The 25369-nt window shown below is 40.7% G+C and overlaps 1 protein-coding gene across 1 annotated transcript in view; it reads right to left on the reverse strand.

Annotated features, from left to right (window-relative positions):
* The window catches only part of gli2a (GLI family zinc finger 2a), a 113213-nt gene extending 89236 nt beyond the window's left edge, over positions 1-23977 (reverse strand). The window contains exon 1 of the mRNA XM_060929750.1: positions 23634-23977. The gene's annotated coding sequence lies outside the window, so the exon portion shown is untranslated. The remainder of the gene's footprint in view (positions 1-23633) is intronic.
* Positions 23978-25369: the final 1392 nt, after the last annotated feature.

Consider the following 25369-nt stretch of genomic DNA (forward strand, 5'->3'; position numbering starts at 1 on the left):
CACATTCCAAGTCAGTCAGACCCTTACAGAGGAAAGTTGAATTTGTGAGTAGCACAATCACTGGACAAGACTCACACTAAATGTTGAAGACCCTGTCCACGTTTCAACAAGCACCAGAAACCAGAAATTACAGCAGCATGTGCCGCTCTGTAACAGAAACACAGCACACCGTGCTAGGAATCTGTGCTCTGGGAATTTGTTTCTAAGTGCCAAGAACACATGCCCATGTCATGCTGTAAAGAACCAGGCTGAGAATGACCTTTTGACATGGCTGCTGAGATTTGATGGGATAGTACAGGTGTCAGAAACCAAGGTTGACAGGTGGTAGTTAGGGTGAAAGAACAACAAGAGTGCACCTCTTTCATTCTGGATGGCTGCTCTGACAAGTGCAGTGTGTGAAAAGGATCAGAACATCATGCCCATGTGCCTCAGTGCTATGGGACCCTGCAGAGTTGGGAGCTAATCCTCCACAGGAGTCCGTACCCCCCTTACTCAGTTCTCCTTATGCTACTGAGCCCAAGGTTCAGCCACAAGTGCCTGATAAATAACCTCTTTCAGCCTGCCTGTATTTAATCCCATCTTTCCATTGACACAACAACATATCATCAGAAAGAGTTAGGAAAGAATTCTGCTTTCATTGAAGCTTCACAAAGGAAATCTAAACTATTTCGTTTTGCTTTTTCTCTTTCACTAATGTAAATAAATTGATCTAAATTGAAAAAAAAAACAATCATGTAGCATCTCAAAATGTCAAATTTGCTTTTCTTTGAGAAAACGGTCAATACATTATGAATGCGTGAAGTATAGCTTTAACATTTTCCTTTCATATGCAGAATCAACAGGTATGCCAAGGATGTGTCTGTTCTTAGGTCTTAGGATGAAAATGATTAAACCCAAATAACACTGAATATGTCCTCCATGAATGCACAAAATTTTAGAAAATGATTATAATTTAGGGCAATGCTGGAACTTTATAAAGCTGACTATTAGGTCTGGCAGAAACACTGCAGTTCTTTCATTAGTGGATCAACAACAGGGATGGCAAATAAGCGCAAAGAAATATTTATTTATTTATTCATTCATTCTATTCCAACACTCTTAGCAATGGACTGAGCAGTTATGCTTAACCGCAGCTTCATTCTACTTCAACTTCTCCTCTCATCAGCTCTCAACATCAGCAAACACACATTAAAGCAACCTATTAATTTGAAATGTTTGAATTTCTTGATGCGTTTTGCCCTGATATCTTTTCAACAGGACAATGATGGTGACAGAGGTCTACCATGTTTCTTGTAGAAATTCAGTGACCCTAAAAGCAGGTCAGGGTAAGTGAAGTTTCCTGCCATTAAGTCATCCCCAGACAAGGACAATTCTTTGATGAGTTGTTAACACTAAATCATATGGAATGCCTAAATAAAATGCTGTTACTATTGTTTGCAAATATGTGCTGCAATTATATGGATTTTTCGGTTGTTATTACCAGGGATCAGAATTATTTTTTTAAATTTATTTTTCATTTTGGTTCATTCTGAATAGAACCAATATTTTTATGTTCTTGCTTCAACATTCTCTACTCTAAGCCTACTCTGCTTATACAAAGTGTTTATATGGAAAAAGCGTATTTATTTTTGACATTTTCAGAGCATGATTTTGCAGTTTGATTTGTAGCTTTGATATGAAAAATACTTTCTACATGGATGCTGTCTCACGATCTTCAATCTGTAGCCAGGCATGCAGAAAGTCATGAATTCTGAACAGGAATTTAGGCCTGTTGGGAAAATGCTCAGGTTTAGCCTATACTTTTTTGATATCACACTGGAATGGAAAAATGAAGTTTTTGACCCGTTAAACACTTTTTAAAATAACATTTTCTCTTTGGAACAGTTTAGAGAAATTTTCTTTGTGTTTTCAATTATTTTCACTGAACGATTTTGTTCAGTTTCAATTTTGATTTTCATTCCCTGTAACATTTTTAATCCCTGCTTAAAAATTTAATTTAAACAGACTTGCTTTTATATGACTTGCAACCATTCTACACAGACTTACTCACCTTACTTAAAATTATGTAAAAATACTACACGAGATAATTTTACAGGTTTCTCAAAAGTAAGGATTGTAAGCATCAAAGACAGAGACATGACTTTGACATACTGCTGCCGATTCCCCAACATTCACTTCTATCTTACATCACTGAGTAGAATGAGTCAGTCTACAGGCTCACAGTTCATTTCCTTTGCAACAAAAAGGAAAACTTCTTGTATTTATTTGAGGCTAGTCCTAACCACTGTGGATGGTCCATCAGTATGGTCTTCCTCTTGTCAGTAACAGCATGAAAACCTTTAATTTAATCCACTTTTTACTAGCCAGCATTTTCCCTGCTCCATATTACTAGTTGGAGAAGTACATTATGTCAAAAATAATGGTTTTAAGGAGTTATATTTTATGGCATTCCAGAACACACACCCAGACCATGTCCTTCAGGAGAGATACTAAATATACTGCAAAATTAGAGATCTCAGTTTAGTGTTTGCCTTTCGTTCCACTTCAGTTTGGGTGCTGAGAAGCAATATTAACATTCATCTGTGTAGTTCTGCTTAGAAATGTAACTGTTCAGCAGCAAAAATCCTGCAGAGCATGTCCATAACAGTAGACCTGAGATTACTTGAGATTACAAAACCAAAAATGTTCTCATTAGTTAGAGCTAGACAAAGTTAGATATGAAGGGTTATTAAAGCCAGATGTGCTACATGCTAACAGCACAAGCATAAATCCCTTCTGCACAAGCAAGCTTTGATGAGTTAGCATTTGGATTCCATCTGTAATATTACTGACCTCTGAAGAGGGGGAAAAACTAAACAAAATGAAAAAAAAAAGTCAAAAGACAACCAATGTCGAAAAGATGAGTCTGCCCTTCCCCCATCAGTCCCACATAAAATACAATATCCTGTGGTTGAGCTCTTTGTGCCCCTTCAATCTAAAACAGATGTTAGTTTCACAGCTTACACGTAAGCACGAAGAGGAATACTTTGCTGCAGTGGCTGCAGGAGAAATACAGCTATGTATATTTAAGGTGCTAATTAAACCATCATGACTTACAGTGGTGCTTGAAAGTTTGTGAACCCTTTAGAATTTTCTATATTTCTGCATAAATATGACCTAAAACATCATCAGATTTTCATACAAGTCTTAAAAGTAGATAAAGAGGACCCAGTTAAACAAATGAGACAAAAATATTATACTTGGTCATTTATTTATTGAGGAAAATTATCCAATATTACATATCTGTGAGTGGCAAAAGTATGTGAACCTTGGCTTTCAGTATCTGGTGTGACCCCCTTGTGCTGCAATAACTGCAACTAAACATTTCTGGTAACTGTTGATCAGTCCTGCACACCGGCTTGGAGGAATTTTAGCCCATTCCTCCGTACAGAACAGCTTCAACTCTGGGATGTTGGTGGGTTTCCTCACATGAACTGCTCACTTCAGGTCCTTCCACAACATTTTGATTGAATTAAGGTCAGGACTTTGACTTGGCCATTCCAAAACATTAATTTTATTCTTCTTTAACCATTCTTTGGTAGAATGACTTGTGTGCTTAGGGTCATTGTCTTGCTGCATGACCCACCTTCTCTTGAGATTCAGTTCATGGACAGATGTCCTGACATTTTCTTTTAGAATTCGCTGGTATAATTCAGAATTCATTGTTCCATCAATGATGACAAGCCGTGCTGGCCCAGATGAAGCAAAACAGGCCCAAACCATGATACTACCACCACCATGTTTCACAGATGGGATAAGGTTCTTATGCTGGAATGCAGTGTTTTCCTTTCACCAAACATAACGCTTCCCATTTGAAACAAAAAGTTCTATTTTGGTCTCATCCGTCCACAAAACATTTTTCCAATAGCCTTCTGGATTGTCCACGTGATGCTTAGCAAACTGCAGACGAGCAGCAGTGTTCTTTTTGGAGAGCAGTGACTTTCTCCTTGCAACACTGCCATGCACACCATTGTTGTTCAGTGTTCTCCTGATGGTGGACTCATAAACATTAACATTAGCCAATTTGAGCAAGGCCTTCAGTTGCTTAGAAGTTACCCTGGGGTCCTTTATGTCCTTTCTGACTATTATATGCCTTGCTCTTGGAGTGATCTTTGTTGGTCAACCACTCCTGGGGAGGGTAACAGTGGCATTGAATTTCCTCCATTTGTACACAATCTGTCTGACTGTGGATTGGTGAAGTCCAAACTCTTTAGAGATGGTTTTGTAACCTTTTCCAGCCTGATGAGCATCAACAATGCTTTTTCTGAGGTCTTCAGAAATCTCCTTTGTTCGTGCCATGATACACTTCCACAAACATGTGTTGTGAAGATCAGACTTTGATAGATCCCTGTTCTTTAAATAAAACAGGGTGCCCACTCACACCTGATTGTCATCCCATTGATTGAAAACACCTGACTCAAATTTCACCTTCAAATTAACTGCTAATCCTAGAGGTTCACATACTTTCGCCATTCACAGATATGTAATATTGGATAATTTTCCTCAATAAATAAATAACCAAGTATAATATTTTTGTCTCATTTGTTTAACTGGGTTCTCTTTATCTACTTTTAGGACTTGTGTGAAAATCTGATGATGTTTTAGGTCCTATTTATGCAGAAATATAGAAAATTCTAAAGGGTTCACAAACTTTCAAGCACCACTGTATGTTTATGCTACAAATGGATTTCAAATAAAGTGAAGCTCACTGATTATAATGCTGCGTGCGACTCCTAGGTCACAGCTGTTGATTGCCATGTTACAAAGCTCATGAAGGAATTTGTTCGGATCACCATTTGCTTGGATCACTAAAACCAAGTGGCGTTGTTAGCACTTTCCTGTCACAATCTCAGCTGTCATTCCTCTCACCCTGAACCACTCTTCTTCTTCTTCTTTCCCCCATAGCCAGCAAGGGCTGTAAGGGCACCATTGATGATAGTTTAACAGTTCATCGTTGGTGTGTCTAGGGCATTTTTTAAAACTTGGCAGAGCCCATCCCTCTCCAAGCTTGATCAGTGGACAATTTAGAGAAACCAGTTAGCCTAACTGCATGTTTTTGGACTGTCAGGGAAACCAGAGCACCCTGGGGAAACCCACACAGACACGGGGAGAACATGCAAACTCCATACAGAAAGGCCCCTCGTTAGCCAAGAGGTTCGAACCTAGGACCTTCTTGCTGTAGGGTGACAGTGCTAACCACTGCATGAATGACTCTTATTAACATAATAATGTAACACCATAAATATAAGTAAAATAGGTTTATGAAAACAATGCAGGAAGGCAATTAACTTTATGAATCCCAACCATGCAACCAAAATATACTTTTGGAATATAATGTTAGGAAAGGTTATATTATCCTTTATTCAGTTTCACAAAAGTCAGCCACTCATTCAGACCTTTATAGTGGCACATGCTGTGGATAGGAAAGAAAACAAACCTATAAACAGCACATAAATGTTTTTGGATTTTTTTTTTGTCAAATCTCTTTCACTCCCAAAAATTATTTTATTTACATGTGCAACTCTAAAAGCAAACAAATCCCCCCCCCCAAAAAAAAACCCCAAAAACAAAAAAACCCTCCTTTATATTGACATATAATATCCATAAAAGACATGCTCAATTGTTCACTTGTTTATATGTGTATCTGTATACTGTGTCCAGATTGTTTTTCTTTTAAAATATAACTTCCCTGGGCGCTGCCATTTTACTCTGTCTGAGGTTCAAATGTCATGCTCTGAGTACAAATTACGTGACACAATTCGAGATTGTGAAGTAATTTACATGCTGTATGGCTTACCGAGGCTGAGATCTAGTGGATACATCACTTCTAAATTGTTGCAAACAACCCTGAAGATGCCTGAGCGTCAAGCATTGAAAATCACTGAAGCAGTAAAAAAACCCACACAGACAAAGTAAACAGTGAGCAGACACATACCCAGCCTTTGGGAGTCTTTTGCTGCCTATAAATGCTCATTGGCTACTCACAGTGTTTTGTTTTGTTTTTTGTTTATTTTGTTTTGTTTTTTAAATAAAAATGTTCCTTGAATTTTTATGACATGCTTTTTTATGTGATTTTTTTATGCAATATGCTTCACATATTTTGTTGCCAGTAAAAATCAAATGGTTACAGAAAATTTCTGATTAGATTTTTAGAATTAGAATCCTTTATTTGTCACATCTACATTACAGCACAATTAAGTTCTTTCTCTGTATTTAATCCATCTGAAGCAGTGAACAGAGAGAGAGAGCAGTGGTGCCTGGGCATTTTATTTTATTTTTTTAAGAATTAAAAGCCTTCATCTGATGGCTCTGTGTTACGAAGGTAAACAGCATACTAGCGTGCTGGTTACATCACAAGCGGATGTCCGGTTTCAGTGCAAATGACTGCGGCTAGGTAAGCTTATTTTTAGCATTATCATAACAGAGATGTCCATAAGTGCTGGCGACCGGTGGTTTTCTCCACCTACACAGATGGTCTACACCAGCTACTTGATCCCAGAAAAAAATAAAAGCTTGCTTTTCAATGTTTAAGTGATTTATATTGTCTCCACTGCCCATAATTTGCTGCAAATCCAATTATTCCACCATGAAATTGTGTTCAATCCGGGTCTAGCATGACCAGAAGTGATGCCATATTTGTTGATCGATTCTCATGCTCTGATTGGCTGAGCCAGACCACATGACCACACTGGAGCGTATGTAGTTATGTCACACCATGTAGTTATGTTACAGAGCCAGGCAGCATACTACAGAGAGTAACTGAGAAAGCCAAGCACACACACATTTGGAGGGAAATTTCAGACATATTTTGCAAGTACTTTACAGAAAAATGGTTAGTAATTTATTAGCTGAGAATGCACCAGAAGGCATGTAAATTTCAGCATTTTCTAGGGGAGCATACCCCAGACCCCCCTAGCATTAGTACACCTTTGGCATGCTGTGGTGGCTCACCACCACAAATTCCTGAGCCACCTACTACTTTTTTTTAGCTGGCTACTTCAGATTTTCTGGAGAAACCTTTCATAACTTCTAAAATGGATAGATTGTTATTATAAAGTTTTATTTTTAATCTAAATGCACAGTGAGGGCATCATGGCTCAGGTGGATAAGGTGCCATACCATAAATCTGGGGACCCAGGTTTGATTCTGACTTGAGGTCATTTCCCAGTCCCTCTCCTGCTCATTTCCTGTCTCTACACTGTCCTATCCAATAAAGGTGAAAAAAGCCCCAAATTAATCTTTAAAAAAAAAAATTGAATGTGCGGTGGGGCACATCAGGGCACTTGCCATGATCGACAAGTGGTGTTTTAGCTTTTATTTTTTTGGTTTTGTTTGCCTTTAATTTTTTTAGCTTGTCCTTGGAAATATAGTTGATGTTACTGTTAGCTAATAAATGATCAAGGGTGAAACACAAACTGTAAGAAATGCAAATAACACGGTGTTTCTGTGCACACCTGAAAATAGCTGAACAGGAGAAGGAATAGCTTCTCTGCTGGTCTGATGTTTGTATATCTGGGGCCGTATTCACAAAGAATTTTATCTTAACGTTAGCAGTACTCCTAAATCGCACTAAAACTTTTTATGTAGGAGTTGTTTCTTAAAAGTAATTCACAAAGCCACTGAGACCTACTTTTAGTTAAGAAAACTGTGAACTCTTAAACTAAGGCCCTGTCCACACGGCAACGGATTCAGGTGAATCCGATACAATTGTTTATCGTTTCGGCCTGGCGGCAATCTTTTGAGAATGGGTTCCAGAGTGGAAAGATCTGGCAACGTTGCCGTTGCGAAGTCGTCTGGATGAGTAGAACGGATTTGTTTACGATGACGTCACAACCACATGACTGTGAGTGCTTCACGCTGGGTAGAAGTGTAACGAACTCGATGCGAGTTGTCAACAAATCCTATAACTTGGTTCATGAAACGCGCTTACAAAATATTTTCACTGTGAATATTTATTGTGTAATGGTGCAAAGTGAGAGAGTGAGAGTCAATCCCGCCAGCAAAAATAGGGAAAAAAAGGAGCGATCTCACCTCTTCAGGTGTTGGTTTAAGTCCTACAATACATTCCTCAAAAAGGGCGTAGAAGAACAAATTAATCCATCAATGTGTAGCATTCAATTTATTCCGGACCATTAAAGACGCCGCCTTCCGCATAGAATCATACGTCATCCTCGCCGCCATATTGGATGGGTCAAAGCGGAGAATAAAGATGCCTCATTCATGTGCTGCGTTTAACTGTACCAACAGGTTTACCGTCCAAACGAAATCACATGGGATTACCTTTCACAGGTGAGACTGGAAAAATACTTTTCATTGTATTTGGTCATTATAATGTAATTTTATGAACAGATTTTTCTGACTTTGTGGCTAATATGAAACCTCACGCATAATAGTTTATGCGCATGCGTCCTTACTTCTTCTATTGTTCTGGTGTCTCCGAAGGGACCGTCTTACAGCGCCCCTAGAGGTGTGGCATGTGTATTGCATTGTTTTCAGCAAGTGTTGCGTTGCAATATGGACCTGATATTTTACTGATCGTTGCCCATATGGACGCGATATTTTTTTAAATAACATCTCGTTGCCGTTGTCGTGTGGATGTAGCCTAAGAGTAACTCTTTGTTGCTATGGATGACGTCAATTCACATGCACGAGCTTAGACGCAATGACAACGGTGATTGGTTGTTGAGTGACAGGGCGGCTCATTGGAAAGTCATAAGTAATGCATCAAGTGAAAATAAGGAAATAGTCTTCAAAGCTGGATGAGAAAGCCTATGAAAACATAATGGATAGAGAAATACATGTATGAAGAGAATTAAGTGCAAACCCAAAAATGATGCTTTTGACAAATAAAAATAAGAAGACTGCGGTGTGTAAATTGTCAAGGGAATAAAAGCGCCCTTTGCCTTGTTAGTTGTTCACGTAGGCCACTTATTCAATAGGACAATTATCCAATTTAGGACAATATGTTGCATACTTTAAATGTCAGCACGCACGTAACCCAAATTTGTTTTCCATAATGGACGAAACGCCTAGACAGAAACGAAAGCCCAATTGGTCCCAGGACCAGTTGCTGCTCCTGGCCCAGTTGGTGCTTGAATGCAAAACAATAAAAGGAAAATTTGGCTTCGGGGTAACAAGCAAAACTAAGAGGGATGCATGGGAAAGTGTCTTGTTCAATATGAATGCTGCGTTCCCCGGAGTCTCCCGCACAGCAGACGACTGTGAAAAGAGATGGTATTCGCTGCAATCTCATTCGAGGACTGAGACTGCAGCCTACAAATGAGTCATCAGTAAAACAGGTAGAAATTAACATTGCTTATTTAGCCTACCATGCAATTTACAAAAGCTAAATGCAACATAATATTTATGTTTAGGTTCTTGGTAGACTCTGTTATCCAAAGTGCTATAGTGATATGAAGATGTTTATGTGAGGTAGCCTGCTTTCCATGTCATTGAAATATTCTATGCATATTTTAGGAGGGGCGGCACGGTGGTGTAGTGGTTAGCGCTGTCGCCTCACAGCAAGAAGGTCTGGGTTTGAGCCCCGTGGCCGGCGAGGGCCTTTCTGTGTGGAGTTTGCATGTTCTCCCCGTGTCCGCGTGGGTTTCCTCTGGGTGCTCCGGTTTCCCCCACAGTCCAAAGACATGCAGGTTAGGTTAACTGGTGACTCTAAATTGACCGTAGGTGTGAATGTGAGTGTGAATGGTTGTCTGTGTCTATGTGTCAGCCCTGTGATGACCTGGCGACTTGTCCAGGGTGTACCCCGCCTTTCGCCCGTAGTCAGCTGGGATAGGCTCTAGCTTGCCTGCGACCCTGTTGAACAGGATAAAGCGGCTAGAGATAATGAGATGAGATATTTTAGGAGAAGGCTCAGCACCAAAGCCTCTGTCCCCAGTTACATCAGTGGTGTACAGCGTGTTGGGGTCAGATACAAGCATCACTGGTATTGAGGGTGCTGCTGACCCAGCAATGCAGTTATTGTCACAGATAGAGGCGTAAGCATTGTGCAATAATCAGACACTGAAATGTATGCATAGTGATATTTAATGAAAGAGTAAACAACACCCAGCTCTCAAAAATGTGCTCACAAAGTTATCCTAATAACAATATCTCCTCCCTAGGGCACAGGAGGATCAACACCTAGAAGATCCTCCTCTTCCTCTCCCACGTCCTCCTCTTCCTCTCCCACGTCCTCCTCGTCTCCCACGTCATCCTCCTCGTCTCCCACGTCCTCTTCCATCTCCTCCATGCACTCTTCCAGCTGCAGCATCTCCCTCCAGTGGGCCTCTGTCTCCTCCTGCCACCCCTCTCCTTCCTGCTGCAGGTGCCAGTTTCTCACCCCTGATGGAAAAAAAAATGAAGATGGAAATACCTGTGCTTAGAAGGCAAAAGAAGGTTTTGAAGGAAAAAGAGAGGCTCTTGAAATTAAAGCGCGACTATTACACGTTGCTAATAGACAAAATGAAAAATGACACCCAATAAATGACCCAGGATGAAATGTTTTGCTGTCTTATTTTTTTCTTACCAGTGTGTATTCACAAAGTGATCCCTGTATGCCAGTCCACTTTGTTCCACTTCATCCAAGTTTATCACATTTTCATTGCCATCATCATCATCATTGTTGTCGTCATTGTCATCATCACTATCCTCCGGCTGTGGGATATTCCTTTGCCGGCAGAGGTTGTGAAGAATACCACACACAGTGATAACTCTTCTGGCTCTCTCTGGGCTGAGTCTTATTTCACTGTGTAGTACATGAAATCTGCATTTCATTTGGCCTATTCCTCTCTCCACAACACTGCGTGTCCTTTTGTGTGCTCTAACATACACCAAGAAAACAGTAAACATTGTTAAATGTGTGTGCAGTCTTTAAGTAATGATATGGAATTGTATGAATTGTAAATAGCCTTAATACTGTGCAGTCATGACAACCTTACCTGTTATAACTTAACTGTGGTCCCGGCTGTGGATCGAGGTAAGGAGTCAGTAGCCACCTTTTGCATGGATATCCACTGTCCCCCAGCAAATGACATCCAGCTGGTACGTGGTGCCCCTCGAAAAGCTGCCTCAAACCACTCTCTATCAATATTCTTGAATCGTGTGTTGATCCGGGCCATTTCGCAACAATGTCCAGTATGGTGTAATGTGAGTCAAAGACAATTTGTGTATTTCATCTCATCTCATTATCTCTAGCCGCTTTATCCTTCTACAGGGTCGCAGGCAAGCTGGAGCCTATCCCAGCTGACTACGGGCGAAAGGCGGGGTACACCCTGGACAAGTCGCCAGGTCATCACAGGGCTGACACATAGACACAGACAACCATTCACACTCACACCTACGGTCAATTTAGAGTCACCAGTTAACCTAACCTGCATGTCTTTGGACTGTGGGGGAAACCGGAGCACCCGGAGGAAACCCACGCGGACACGGGGAGAACATGCAAACTCCACACAGAAAGGCCCTCGCCGGCCCCGGGGCTCGAACCCAGGACCTTCTTGCTGTGAGGCGACAGCGCTAACCACTACACCACCGTGCCGCCCAATTTGTGCATTTATTGAATGAAATTTTTTGCGATTGACAAAGACGTATTCATCCTGAGAGGGCGCAATTATTCTTATATGCGTCCCATCAATGGCACCGATCACACCGGGCATACCTGCAATCTCCATAAAGTTGCCTTTGATCCTTTGTTGATGGCGATGATCTAAAGGGAACCGGATAAACTGACGGATTATATGGGGTCTACTGAGCGCGTTGATGGTTTGATTGATGGAACGGCTTACTGATGGCTGTGATAGTCCTAAATTATCCGTGTTGCAGAGCTGCATTTTCCCCGTAGTCAAATACCAGAGTGTTGACAAACACTTCAACTCCGGCGTTATCGGGTTGTTTCGGTTAGTTGGGGACATTATTGCGTCCCTCACCAACTCAACTACAACTTCTATCCCTTCACGATCCAATCGGTATCTTTTTAATAATTCTCTATCATCTAACGTCTCTAAAACATTGCATCGTGGAATGACAGCAGCCATTTTAGGACTTTTTGTGACTAGGTCTTAGTGAGTTAGGAGTCCTCTGGGCTCCTTTTAAGCTCTCCCAGACATAAGTGCTACTTTTAGGCCTAAAATGTTTTGTGAATAACTCTTATTTTTTAAAATTAGGAGTCCTAAAGTTACACCTGACACGCCCTTTATTTTTAGGAGTTTCTCCTAAATTCGCCTGTTAGGAGCTACTTTTAGCCTTAAGATTATTTGTGAATACGGCCCCTGGTCTACCAGCATAGCCATTTTGGATGCCTACCAAAACCTAACTGCATAAGCCAGATTGGTGCAGCTACTGTAGCATGGCTAGGGATGAGAACTGGTAAGATTTTATGACATTGATGCCATTACTGATTCTGCTTATCAGTCCAATTCTTTATCGCTTTTCGATTCCTGGTCAATTTTCTGTGTGAAAAAAGGCCTACACAAGTTTTCAGAGTCAGTGCAGCTGTTTTATTAATACAGTGTACCTTGCCTGCATAATAACATTTGAATATGGTAAAATAAATTTCACTGCTCCTTTTCAAAAGGGAATAAGCTTGAACCAAATGTAAAACTTGCACACAAAATCAATAATTCTTCTGCAGAAAAATGAGCATGCCTGCTTTCTCTGAGAAGATTTGCAAAGTTCAGCTAAAATTTATCTGGGAGGATCTGCTAAACCTGCTAAGTAAGCTTGCCTGCATTGCGCTAATGTTATTATAACATGTTAATAACATGGATAATGTTATTTACTGTCGGTGATGGACCTGCTGCTTGGCTGGCAAGCAGTGGCACTGATACGTAGTGTCAAATATTTCTGGAATTTTGCATCGAAAGATGTTTCGACATATGGCTTGTGTTTCTACCCTTATTCTAAATAGTCATTTTACAGATACTGAAAGTAGCATTGTTGTCATCTTTCTTCATGAAATGAAGCCACACTTTGTACTACTTCTTTCTCATCAGTTTCCAGCAATGTAGATGCAGAGTCTGATGTCAGACACAGAGTTTGACATGATGACACATCGTGTCTTGCAAACGTATTCATCCCCCTTGGTGTTTGTCCTGTTTTGTCACATTACAAGTTGGAATTAAATGGATGTTTGGGGGGTTAGCACCATTTGATTTACACAACATGCCTACCACTTTAAAGGTGAAAATTATTGTTTTATTGTGACACAAACAATAATCAAGATGAAAAAACAGAAATCTGGAGTGTGCATAAGTATTCATCCCCTTTCGTATGAAACCCCTAAATAAGAGCTGGTCCAACCAATTCACTTCATAAGTCACATAATTAGCTGATTAAGATCCACCTGTGTGCAATCAAAGTGTCACATGATCTGTCACATGATGTCTGTATAAATCAACCTGTTCTGGAAGGACCCTGACTCTGCAACACTACTAAGCAAGCAACATGAAAATCAAGGAGCCTCCAAACAGGTCAGAGACAAAGTTGTGGAGAAGTATAGATCAGGGTTGGGTTATAAAAAATATCCCAAACTTTGACTATCCCACGGAGCACCATTAAACCCATTATAGCAAAATGGAAAGAATATGGCACCACTACAAACCTGACAAGAGAAGGCCACCCACCAAAACTCACAGACCAGGCAAGGAGGGCATTAATCAGAGATGCAACAAAGACACCACAGGTAACACTGAAGGAGCTGCAGAGATCCACAGAGATGGGAGTATCTGCCCATCGGACCACTTTAAGCTGTACATTCCACAGAGTGGGGCTTTATGGAAGAGTGGCCAGAAAAAAGTAATTGCTGAAGAAAACACATTTGGAGTTTGCCCAACAACATGTGGCAGACTCCCCAAACACATGGAAGAAGATTCTCTGGTCAAATGAGACTAAAATTGATCTGTTTGGTCATCACAGGAAATGCCATGTGTGGCGCAAACCCAACACCCTGAGAACACCGTTCCTACAATGAAGCATGGTGGTGGCAGCATCATGCTGTGGGGATATTTGTCATCTGCAGAGACAGAAAAGCTGGCCAGGGCTGAAGGACAGATGGATGGCACTAAATACAGGGCAATTATGGAGGAAAACCTGTTTGAGTCAGCCAGAGGTTTGAGACTGAAACGAAGGTTCACATTCCAGCAGCACAATGACCCTAAACATACTGCTAAAGCTACACTGGAGTGGTTTAAAGGGAAACATTTAAATGTCTTGGAATGGCCTAGTCAAAGCCCAGACCTCAAGTCAATTGAGAATCTGTGGTATAACTTGAAGACTGCTGTACACCAATGCAACCCATTTAACTTGAAGGAGTTGGAGCAGTTTTGCCTTGAGGAATGGGCAAAAATCACAGTGACTAGATGTGTTAAGCTAATAGAGACATACCCCAAGAGACTTGCAGCTGTAATTGCAACAAACAGTGGCTCTACAAAGTACTGACTTTGGGGGGGTGAATACCTATTCACCTCTACCTATAGATTTCTGTTTTTTCATCTTAATTATTGTTTGTGTCACAATAGAACAACAATTTTCATCTTTAAAATTGTAGGCATGTTGTGTAAATCAAATGGTGCTAACCCCCCAAAAATCCATTTTAATTCTAGCTTGTAATACGACAAAACAGGACAAACACCAAGGAGGATGAATACCTTTCCAAGACACTGTAAGCTAGTTTTGCCATCATGATTGTGGGATACTATGTAAACTGATAATTTATTTTGAAAGGACTTGTGATAAAGTGCATTCTTCACCAACACCAGGCAATTAGCAATGTTCAAAATGTCAGACTGCATCCTGAAAATTTCTCAACACTGTCACCATGGCTCAGTGTATTTTACCACTCAGTGTGAGATATCCATCTGTCTGAACTATTGTCTGAGTTGTGAGTCAGCAGTGTGTCAACTGAGAACAGGAAAGAGGGGCTGCTCAGCATAATGCTGCATGTGTGTGCAGACGAGAAACATACCAGCTGTTTGACAATCCTACGCAAGTATAGTCTTTGATCTGATCACCTACAAGCCAGCTGCTCTAAGAAGGTGTCCAGTTCAGCACCCTACAGCATGAAAACCACAATGAAAGTGTGTTAACTTCCCCATGTGGCCCTTTTATAAACCTTAAACCCTTGACAGAGTATGTTTCGGAGAGAAGTGCTGTACACACTATAAAGAGCTACATAATTTAGTTACACTAGGTGTTGGCAGATGATGACAGGATAGTAGATGATCTTGATATTACTGGACATAATGAATGAATTCCTTAGTGAACAGCCTTAGCTTGGCATAGGTCCAGCACAGCGTTCAGCAAAAGGCCATAAGAGGGAGTGGATGTGTATGTCAGTGAGTGGGATGAGCTGATTGCTAAAGACTACCACATGGCTTCTCCTTGCTCAACACGTACGACTCATCTTCCATGGCTAGAGAGGAGTCTGTGGCCTGGCAGGGGTTCAACACTCCTCTCAGATGCTCCTGCTCATCCTTTGGAACATAATGGGGAGATCCATCCACCCACTTCATTCCTGGCAAGTCACGTTTGGGCTATGGGAGGCCACTGAATAAATCACAACTGGCTTACATTGTCTGCTTCACTTCCAATAATCCTGAATTGGAAGTGAAAACAGAAGACTTCCCTTAAGAAGGCTTTACCAACCTGCCAGAGGGCTCCGTACAGTTCAGTATAGGCTTCTGCATCAGATTAGCACTGGCAACAACCACGTGAAACAGTGTGCCATTGTTTAAGTCTATGTTGGTAAAGGAAAGCAACAGCAAGGCAACTTACAGACCATGAAGATGTCACCATGACCATTATGATGACCCTTTCACTGCTGGCTGCAGTTAAGCCCTTGCCCGAGTGAAACAGAACATCATGTGGTTATACTTAGCCTTCAGGAATAAATTATCTTGTACATATAAGCTGATCCTCATGTATGGTTCTATACAGATGCACAGTACACTGTCAACCTCTAAAAATCTCATCTCATTATCTCTAGCCGCTTTATCCTGTTCTACAGTGTCGCAGGCAAGCTGGAGCCTATCCCAGCTGACTACGGGAGAAAGGCGGGGTACACCCTGGACAAGTCGCCAGGTCATCACAGGGCTGACACATAGACACAGACAACCATTCACACACACATTCACACCTACGGTCAATTTAGAGTCACCAGTTAACCTAACCTGCATGTCTTTGGACTGTGGGGGAAACTGGAGCACCCGGAGGAAACCCACGCAGACACGGGGAGAACATGCAAACTCCACACAGAAAGGCCCTCGCCAGCCACGGGGCTCGAACCCAGACCTTCTTGCTGTGAGGCGACAGCGCTAACCACTACACCACCGTGCCGCCCCCCTCTAAAAATCAAAATACATATTTTTCACACACCACAGATTATGACACACAATTATATGTGGTGCTAAAAGTTCACTGTGCCTTCAGCTACATCCTCATCACTCTCTTTAATGAGTCAGAAGTTGAGCAAGAGCAATGTTCATGCATTAGCTCATTCTAAAGTTTGTCAACCCAAGATTAATTGTATGAATAACTGTTCTCATAGTTTAAAAATAAGATACACTGCAAAGCTTTTCTCTCAATTACTCAAAAATACATATCATTTTGGTAAAGTATAGGGTTTACTCTTGGTCAAGTAATGAAATAACGCCATCCTCCACACACTCTGACTGGTCTTCATATGAATCACAGGTGGACGTTTGGTTCAGGAAATGCTAACATTGTCCTGTGGACAGAATCATTCCCAGATATGCCAGATTATATAAGACTTTGTTTAAACAGTGTGATTTCATCTGATGATATTTTCATTTTTAGAGTGGGAGACCAGAGGATTAAACAAAGAAAAAGAGTACAATGTAGGTCAAAGTAAAATGGTGAGACTGATGGAATATATATATATATTTATTCTATCCACATTCGCTGGATATGAGCAAGCACACGCTCTGATTGGCTACTCTACTACTAGGCTATAAGATCATATACCGTGTTGAACAGAAAAATTACAAAATAAATGTAAATGTTATTTTTCTGTTATTCATTTTCAATATTATGGAGTGTAACCTCCACCTACCATTACCTTATTAATTTCAGTAGACTCTAAATATGCTAAGACATGCATGCCTTTATTCTCATATGATATTATTTCCGACAAGCTATGATAAATTAAGTTATACTGCAGGGATACTTAATTATCAAACCTGATCAGAAGATTTAATTTTCTATAACAACAACTGACCATAGTGTCAGTTGCAAGGCAAATCACAGATTTATTTCAATGCCTTCATTCTAATACTTTATCATTTTTATAGTAACAACTCATTCACAGGGATTAGCATGGTGGATGGTCCACATAATTTCAGCCTAAACTGACTATAAAAAATATTTAACAAAGTAAAATACTGTATATAACCATTCATATCATGGGCAATCTTTCTGTAAGGAGACTTTAGTTAGTACTTATGGAAGGAGTCTCCAATGTCACAGAGTTTTGTTATACCCCATCCCCACTCACAGTGAAAACCGTATATTTTCCATTATTAAGCTGTAATGGTGTCCTGTGGGAATGGGAGTAAAAAGGCAAAGTCGAAACATTAATCTATCCCCTGTCGACCTAGTAACATTTACGTAAATCTTTTGTTTCAGCTCCAGCGGGAATTAGAACTGTCAGTTTTACATGTTGTGATGTTGCTGGCGGTGACATAAATGATGATGTAGTGATATTGCGACGGTACTGCTCATACGGCCTCAATGTAAAGCAACCAGCAGTGAACTCAAAACAACAAACAAAGAAAACACCGGCAGATTCAGTGGGAGTGCCATATCCACAGGGGATATGTTCCAAGATCTAATGCAGATAGCTGAATATGCAGATAGGAGCAAACCATAAATAAAGCTTGTTTTTTTCTGTACATAGATACCTATGATAAAGTTTCATTTATAAACTACATATAATATGACATCAACAGTAACTAAAAATAAAACAGAACAATATACTGTAATAAAAGTTATGTGAATGTGCTCTCTCTCTCTCTCATTGTCAGTAACTCCGCTGAAAACACACAAACTACAAACATGGACACTCAGAACTACAATCCCCAAGAACCACAGTGCCCTCTGTCACCTGAATATTAATTACAGCTGTCATGCATTCTCCTAATCAGCACTCCACCTACTTAAGTCACATTCACACAACACCCCAGTGCGGAGTATCGTCCTGTTTACCCAGTACATATCAAGCCTTGCATTCTCCTGTTTGTCTCTCTGTTTTCTGACTTTTTGCTTGTGCTATTCTACTACGATTCCTGTCTCGCCTATTCTACGTTGTTTGCCGATCGCCCGACCTACGCTTGTTTCCTGACCTTGCTTCTGTCTTGGCTTTGTTGACCGTCTACTTCCCTGCTCTTCTCTGTGCTTACATCAGTAAGTGCCTGCCCTTTGACACTCATGAATGGGATTCTGACATTTCCACTCAATATTTTTATCATGGTTGAGGCATGGAGACAGAGGCAAGGGCAGAAACCTTCTGTTTACACAGGATAGTCAAAGCAACAAAAAACACTAGACATGAAAGCATGACAGTAGAAGTGAGGAAAAGAACGAGCATTGGTGTGGAAAATAAAAACAAACACAAGACAACAGAAGCTGGGGTTTAAATAAGGCGAGTAATAAGTGAAAAAAGTGAAAGCAGGTGTCTGTAGTTAATACCGTCTATAGAGAACAGGCAACTACAACATGGCGCATTGCATTCTGGGTGAATAGTTCAAGGGGTCATGCTTGCATGCTTGAGTGACTTAGCAGATACGGATGATAGCCTTTGCTTGAACAAAACAAATGTTCAGAAACAGGAAGAGAACTTCTCAACAGAGACGTGATGCAGCTCAACTCATGCCATGTTGCTCACGAGTGAATGCCTCAGCTTGGGCTTTTCACAACAATGTACTTGCCATCTCATTAATTATATGTCATATCCAGTCTCACAATGGTGGGAATACACGATATCCATTACATTTACATGATGGAAGACTGAATGGGAATGAAAATGTATCTAGTCCGTGTTGTTTTTATCTCATACATTAACGAATTTTGTATGTGAAAGGGACTTAACAAGCAGAGTGGTTCCTTTAGGTTTTCTACCATGGGAAAGCGGAAAAAAAGAAATGCTGGTCAGAGGATGACTGTTTATAGCTGTTATAATAAAAGTAATAACAGGAATGTCCATAATGCACATCCCACAACACTAAATGTAACAAATTATGGATTGTTAATTGTTAACATTTTTTTTAATTGTTGGTAAAATATAAAAGGTATAGAAAATTTTTAAATATGCTGATATAGAAAACAATCAACATAATAAATAAATAAATTGCATTGGACTGTTATTACACTACACCCTGTCACTACTTCCTATAACAGCATGTACAATCATGTTTTAGTCCTTACATACAACTTTTTGAAATAAAATTGAAAATGTCCAAAAAAAGTGTGTGTATATATATATATATATATATATATATATATATATATATATATATATATATATATATATATATATATATATGCATGCTATTCTTGTGACTTTTTCTGAAGGACTAGTACATTTTAACGGGGCAGATACACTCACTGACCACTTTAACAGGAACTTGTTCTTGATTCTAAGATCCCTGTTCTTGGCTGGCAGGAGTGGAACCCAATGTGGTCTTCTGCTGTTTCAGAAGATGCTTTTCTGCTCACCATGGTTGTAAAGCGTTATTATATGAGTTGCTATATCCTTCCTGGCAGTTCAAACCAATCTGACCATTTTCCTCTGACCTGTCTTATCAACAAGGTGTTTCCACCCACAGACTGTCACTCACCTTTTTTTTTTTGCACCATTCTGTGTAAACTCTAGAGACTGTTGTGTGTGAAAACCCCAGGAGATCAGCAGTTTCTGAAATACTCAAACCAGTCCATCTGGCACCAACACCCATGCCACAGTGAAAGTCACAGAGATCACAATTTTTCCCATTCTGATGATTGAAGTGAACATTATCTGAAGCTCTTGATTTATATGTCCATAATTTTATGCATTGTGCTGCTGTCAAAGGATTGGCTGATTAGATACCTGCATAAAACAGCAGGCAGGTGTATAGGTGTACTTAATAAAGTGGCCAGTGAGTGTATTTTTAGGTCTGGAATAGTTTCAGAAAAAAATAATCAATAGATGTGTTCATAGATACTTGCAAAGATAAGTATGCACTTTGGGTGATTTCTTTGATGACAAAAACAAGATCAAACAATGCCCTAGGATGGTAAAAAGCACGAAGAATCCTTTTCAGCACTGAATACAGGATATGATGTGGTCTTAATTAACCCCAGCTACTCATGTGATAATGAAGCAGATGTCTAGAAGGACCTCTGACAGTGGTCACAAAAATGCTAGAATTGTCCTATGCCCTAATGGCCAGTGCTGAAGAGCTAAAACTCAAAGTGCACTCTTTGAGCGCAGAAAGACATGTAAGGAGTTAGCACTTTTCACACTCTTCAGTTTCCTCAACAGCTTACCACCATCTCCAGCTGTACTCACCATGAAGAACACTGCAGATTTGTATGAAACTCTGCTGTTTTTCAGTTCACTGGAGGTCCCATCAATTCACATGGAGATACAAGATACTCCTCATAGTTTCGGCTAACAGATCTGAGATCTGACACTAACATTGTCCCAGACACAAGGACTCTGGTATGAGGACCACTCAGCCCCCCCTGCCCACCTAATGGGCAGACATTACAACTAAGTAAGGATTGAAAACTCTGCAGGGCTGACATGTGATCAGAATCCTACATGATACAGTAGCAGAAATGTGACACCCTTTCTCAAGAAGAGGCAAGGTTTTTTTTTTTTGCCTGATTAATCCATTTTTAAATACTCATATTATTTACATTCAATTACACTCCCATGCTGCAGCACTTTCATTTTCACATCCCAAAAACACACAAACCAGAAAAGATGACAAAGTTAATTCATCTTGCCAGGTTGTGGGCATATAGTAGCATCCAAACAGCACAGCAAAGCCACAACAAGAAATAAAAGGTTAAAGTCAGTGGAGGGAAGTAACTGAATACATGTTCAGAGTGAGTCAGAATGACAGAGCTTTTGGCCATTCCTTCCAATGATTTTTTTTATGAATGTTACAGTCTGGGACATGTCCAGCATGAGTGGATTTGCAGCATACTCAGAGAATGTGGCGTAAATAGAAAGAAGATGCTGGTGATAAACAAACTCAAATCCTAATTAGCTTTCAAACAGGGTCAAAATATCATTTTAAAATGTAGTACACATTAATGTACAGCATTTTAAACAGAAATGAAGATCCATTATCTCTAATCACTTATCCTGTGCAGGGTCATGGGCAAGCTGGAGCCTATCCCAGCCGACTATGGGCGAGAGGCAGAGTGCACCCTGGACAAGTCACCAAAGCATCACAGGGCTGGCACACAGAGACAAACACCAATTCACATTCACAGTCAATTTAGAGCCACCAATTAGCCTAACCTGCATGTCTTTGGGCTGTGGAGGAAACCCATACAGACAAGGACAGAACATGCAAACTCCACATAGAAAGGCCCCCGTCGGCTGCTGGGCTTGAACCCAGAACCTTCTTGCTATGAGGTGACAGTGCTAACCACTACACCACCATACTGCCAGAAATGAAGATGATGATGATTATTAATAATAGTAATAATAATATTTAGAGTATTACACTTTATGCCCTGCAATGATCTGGTGACTTGTCCAGGGTGTATACCCCCCCCCTCGCCCATAGTCAGCTAGGATAGGCTCTAGCTTGCCCATGACCCTGCACAGGATAAGTGGTAACAGATAATGGATGGATGGTATTACACTTTATTTAATATGTTTCTAATTATATTTAAAATAGCCAGTCTTGTTTAATGATAAAAGTAATGCAAAGACAAAACTGACATGCAAAATTAATTTAATAATGCCTTGTAGTCTTGCAGGTTAACGTTTACTGTTTATTACTCTTTCAGTTGCCTTTTCTGAAATCTGTGTGAGCCCACCACAAATGTATATCCTCATCTGGTACATTACGTTAATACCTTTGTAACCCAACCCCCCAGCCCCATGGGGGGAATTCTAGAACCACCTCTGTGACAGTAATACTATATTCACATGATGACTATAGGTCTAACTTTTGTAATACACAACTTTTCTATTCGATAAACATTACAGCTCTCTAAACACTGGATGATATCATGACTGTTTTAATTTAAGCTGAACAGTATTAACTGTTTGTGTACTGTATACTGGTGACCTTTGGTAAAACTGAGATCGTTTCAAATACATCCTTGAATGTGACCTTTTTCAAAATTATTCTACAAATCCAATCCAAACTGAACATACATTAATTGATTAAAATAATGCCAAAAATGCTGGGTTCAAAATCAGTGTGCTTCGCATGCATTTTCTCAGTTTTTGTAATCTAATTAATCCCAATGTTTTTTTTTTTTTAACAAGCGGAGTTAATTAGTAGAGAACGTTGTCAGGAAACACAAAACAACAATAACGGCTCACTATTTACACTTAAAAACCACATGATGAAATGAGTAAAGTGCAATGTACATGATCTAAAGACATTACACCACCTTTGCCTGTTTGCTTTACACACATAAAGTGAAGTCCTGTACCTCAGGATGAGAGACTTTTTACTAAGCTGTCACTTGCATTTTTTACACCTCCTCTAGTACTGCCTAGTAGATCGCATTCATACTTGTTTTCTAAGGTTCCCTTTTTCTGATGTTCATTAAATTTTACACACCAAAGAGAGAAAGAACGAGAGAGTCTTAAAGTATATGCAGAGAAAAGCAGGCCTAAGACATGAAAGTGATGCAGCCGTCCCACATCTCAGAGGCTCATGACCAGAGACCAAGCGGGGCTGAATAATCTGAATAGCCCATCATTTCTTTACACCCTTTCATTCGCTCTGTCTCTGACTGTTGGAACTCCTCATTCCACACAATGGCAAATTCACTAAGACCTTTTTTCTTATGCTAATGTTCTCAACTGGGCATCACATTAAATTTAACACATGCAGCACACCACCAACACCACCACACACACACACACATTCAGTGTGTTGCTTTTTCTTGAAATTGACATGCACACTATAACTCAAATAAACATCCATTTTACAGAGATCTATTGCCTAGTATAATGTGGACTGCAAACTTAAATAACTTGTGGCAGCCATGGATCTATAATAATGGGGTAGTCTTGATTTTTGGAATGTTTTTGAATGGGTCTACAGTGAGGTTGCACAAGCACAGCAGTATTAAATAAACCAACAAACAGAGAGAGAAAGAGAGAGAGAGAGAGAATATATATGTATCAGTTATGAGGAAATAGCACTCCAGCTGTTCACATATTCAGCGTGCAGATGTGTTATTGTAGCCTATGTACTGAATGTTATTCGTCGATCAGTAGTGTAACCGGATGTAGGTTTTATAAACTGGCCTGAGAGAAAGTTGTGCATGAACACAAAGTGCAGTGTGTTTAAGTTTTCTAAAAGTCTGAAGTGTAAAGTGAAGAGAGTCGAGCAGCTCACCTCGCTCCTGCAGACTAACTTTGCTTGAACTTAACTATGATCAGAAGCAGCAGATCGCGGTTTCTCGCTTGGAAGCTGAACTGAAAATCCACTCATGTTCTTCAATCTTCAGCGCTCAGGGTTGAACAGAGAACAATGTGCTTCTTCAGCTCGATCTTTATGCCTTTTTCCCCCGCAGCGGCAAACTTCTGCAGTCCATCACGCACACATCGGACAGAAAGAGATGCACAGTGTGTGTGTCTGTCTGTCTCTCTGTGTGTGTGTTTCGTCTTCCACAAGAAAGTTGGTCCGTTAAAAACTTTTCTGAGCGGAGTCTGAGCCTCTGTGCTGTGCAGCAACCAAGATGTTTGAGTTTTCCAGTCTTTTGCCCTCCCCATATCTCCCCCTCTATCTCTCTATCACCCCCTTCCGCAGAGTCGAGCCACTCGCTCCTTCACGCTCCAACCACATTCCAGTATCCAAATACTTTATAGTACACTTCTGTGCAGTGCAAAGTGCTCCTATGCCTTTTCACACCCGAAAGGGACGGTTTTATACAAGTTTTCTGAGGTAAAATATGGCTGATACACTTCACTCACAGTGGCGAACGGACGAATAGTGTTTTTAGAAAGAAAGCACAACTTTATTCATCACACACTTGTGAAATTTCCTCTCTGCATTTAACCCATCTGAAGCAGTGAACACACACATATACCCAGAGCAGTGGGCGGCCATGCTAACAGCGCCCGGGGAGCAGTTGGGAGTCAGTCCAAGGCCGTCCCACATTAACCTCACCACATATCTTTGGATTGTGGGGGAAACCAGAGCACCCAGATGAAACCCACGCAGACAACATGCAAACTCCACACAGAAAGGCCCTCGCCGGCCGCTGGGTTCGAACCCAGAACCTTCTTGCCGTGAGGTGACCGTGCTAACGGCTACACCACCATGCCGCCCAGGTGTAAACATTAGTTACAGTCTCATCTCATCATCTCTAGCCGCTTTATCCTGTTCTACAGGGTCGCAGGCAAGCTGGAGCCTATCCCAGCTGACTACGGGGGAAAGGCGGGGTACACCCTGGACAAGTCGCCAGGTCATCACAGGGCTGACACATAGACACAGACAACCATTCACACTCGCATTCACACCTACGGTCAATTTAGAGTCACCAGTTAACCTAACCTGCATGTCTTTGGACTGTGGGGAAAACCGGAGCACCCGGAGGAAACCCACGCGGACACGGGGAGAACATGCAAACTCCACACAGAAAGGCCTTCGCCGGCCACGGGGCTCGAACCCAGGACCTTCTTGCTGTGAGGCGACAGCGCTAACCACTACACCACCATGCCGCCATTAGTTACAGTTTCAGATTTTATTGCATTAGTTTCATGACACTATTTGATGAGTTCCTGTGCAGTCTCATGCACCCGCTCAATGAATAGCCTTCTTTATGCGCTAATATGTTTTAAGCTTATTGTCAAAATTCAGCTTCCAGACTAAGTTATAATGTTGGCATTACCTCTTTCTACAATTTCCATCCATCCATCATCTGTAGCCATTATCAGGCAAGCTGGACCCTATCCCAGTTGACTATGGGTGAGAGGTGGGGTACACCCTGGACAAGTCGCCAGGTTATTGCAGGGCTGACACAGAGACAACCAACCATTCACACTCACATTCACACCTACGGTCAATTTAGAGCCACCAATTAGCCTAACCTGCATGTCTTTGGACTGTGGGGGAAACCGGAGCACCCG

This window comes from Neoarius graeffei, chromosome 9, assembly GCF_027579695.1.
Source record: "Neoarius graeffei isolate fNeoGra1 chromosome 9, fNeoGra1.pri, whole genome shotgun sequence".
NCBI lineage: Eukaryota > Metazoa > Chordata > Actinopteri > Siluriformes > Ariidae > Neoarius > Neoarius graeffei.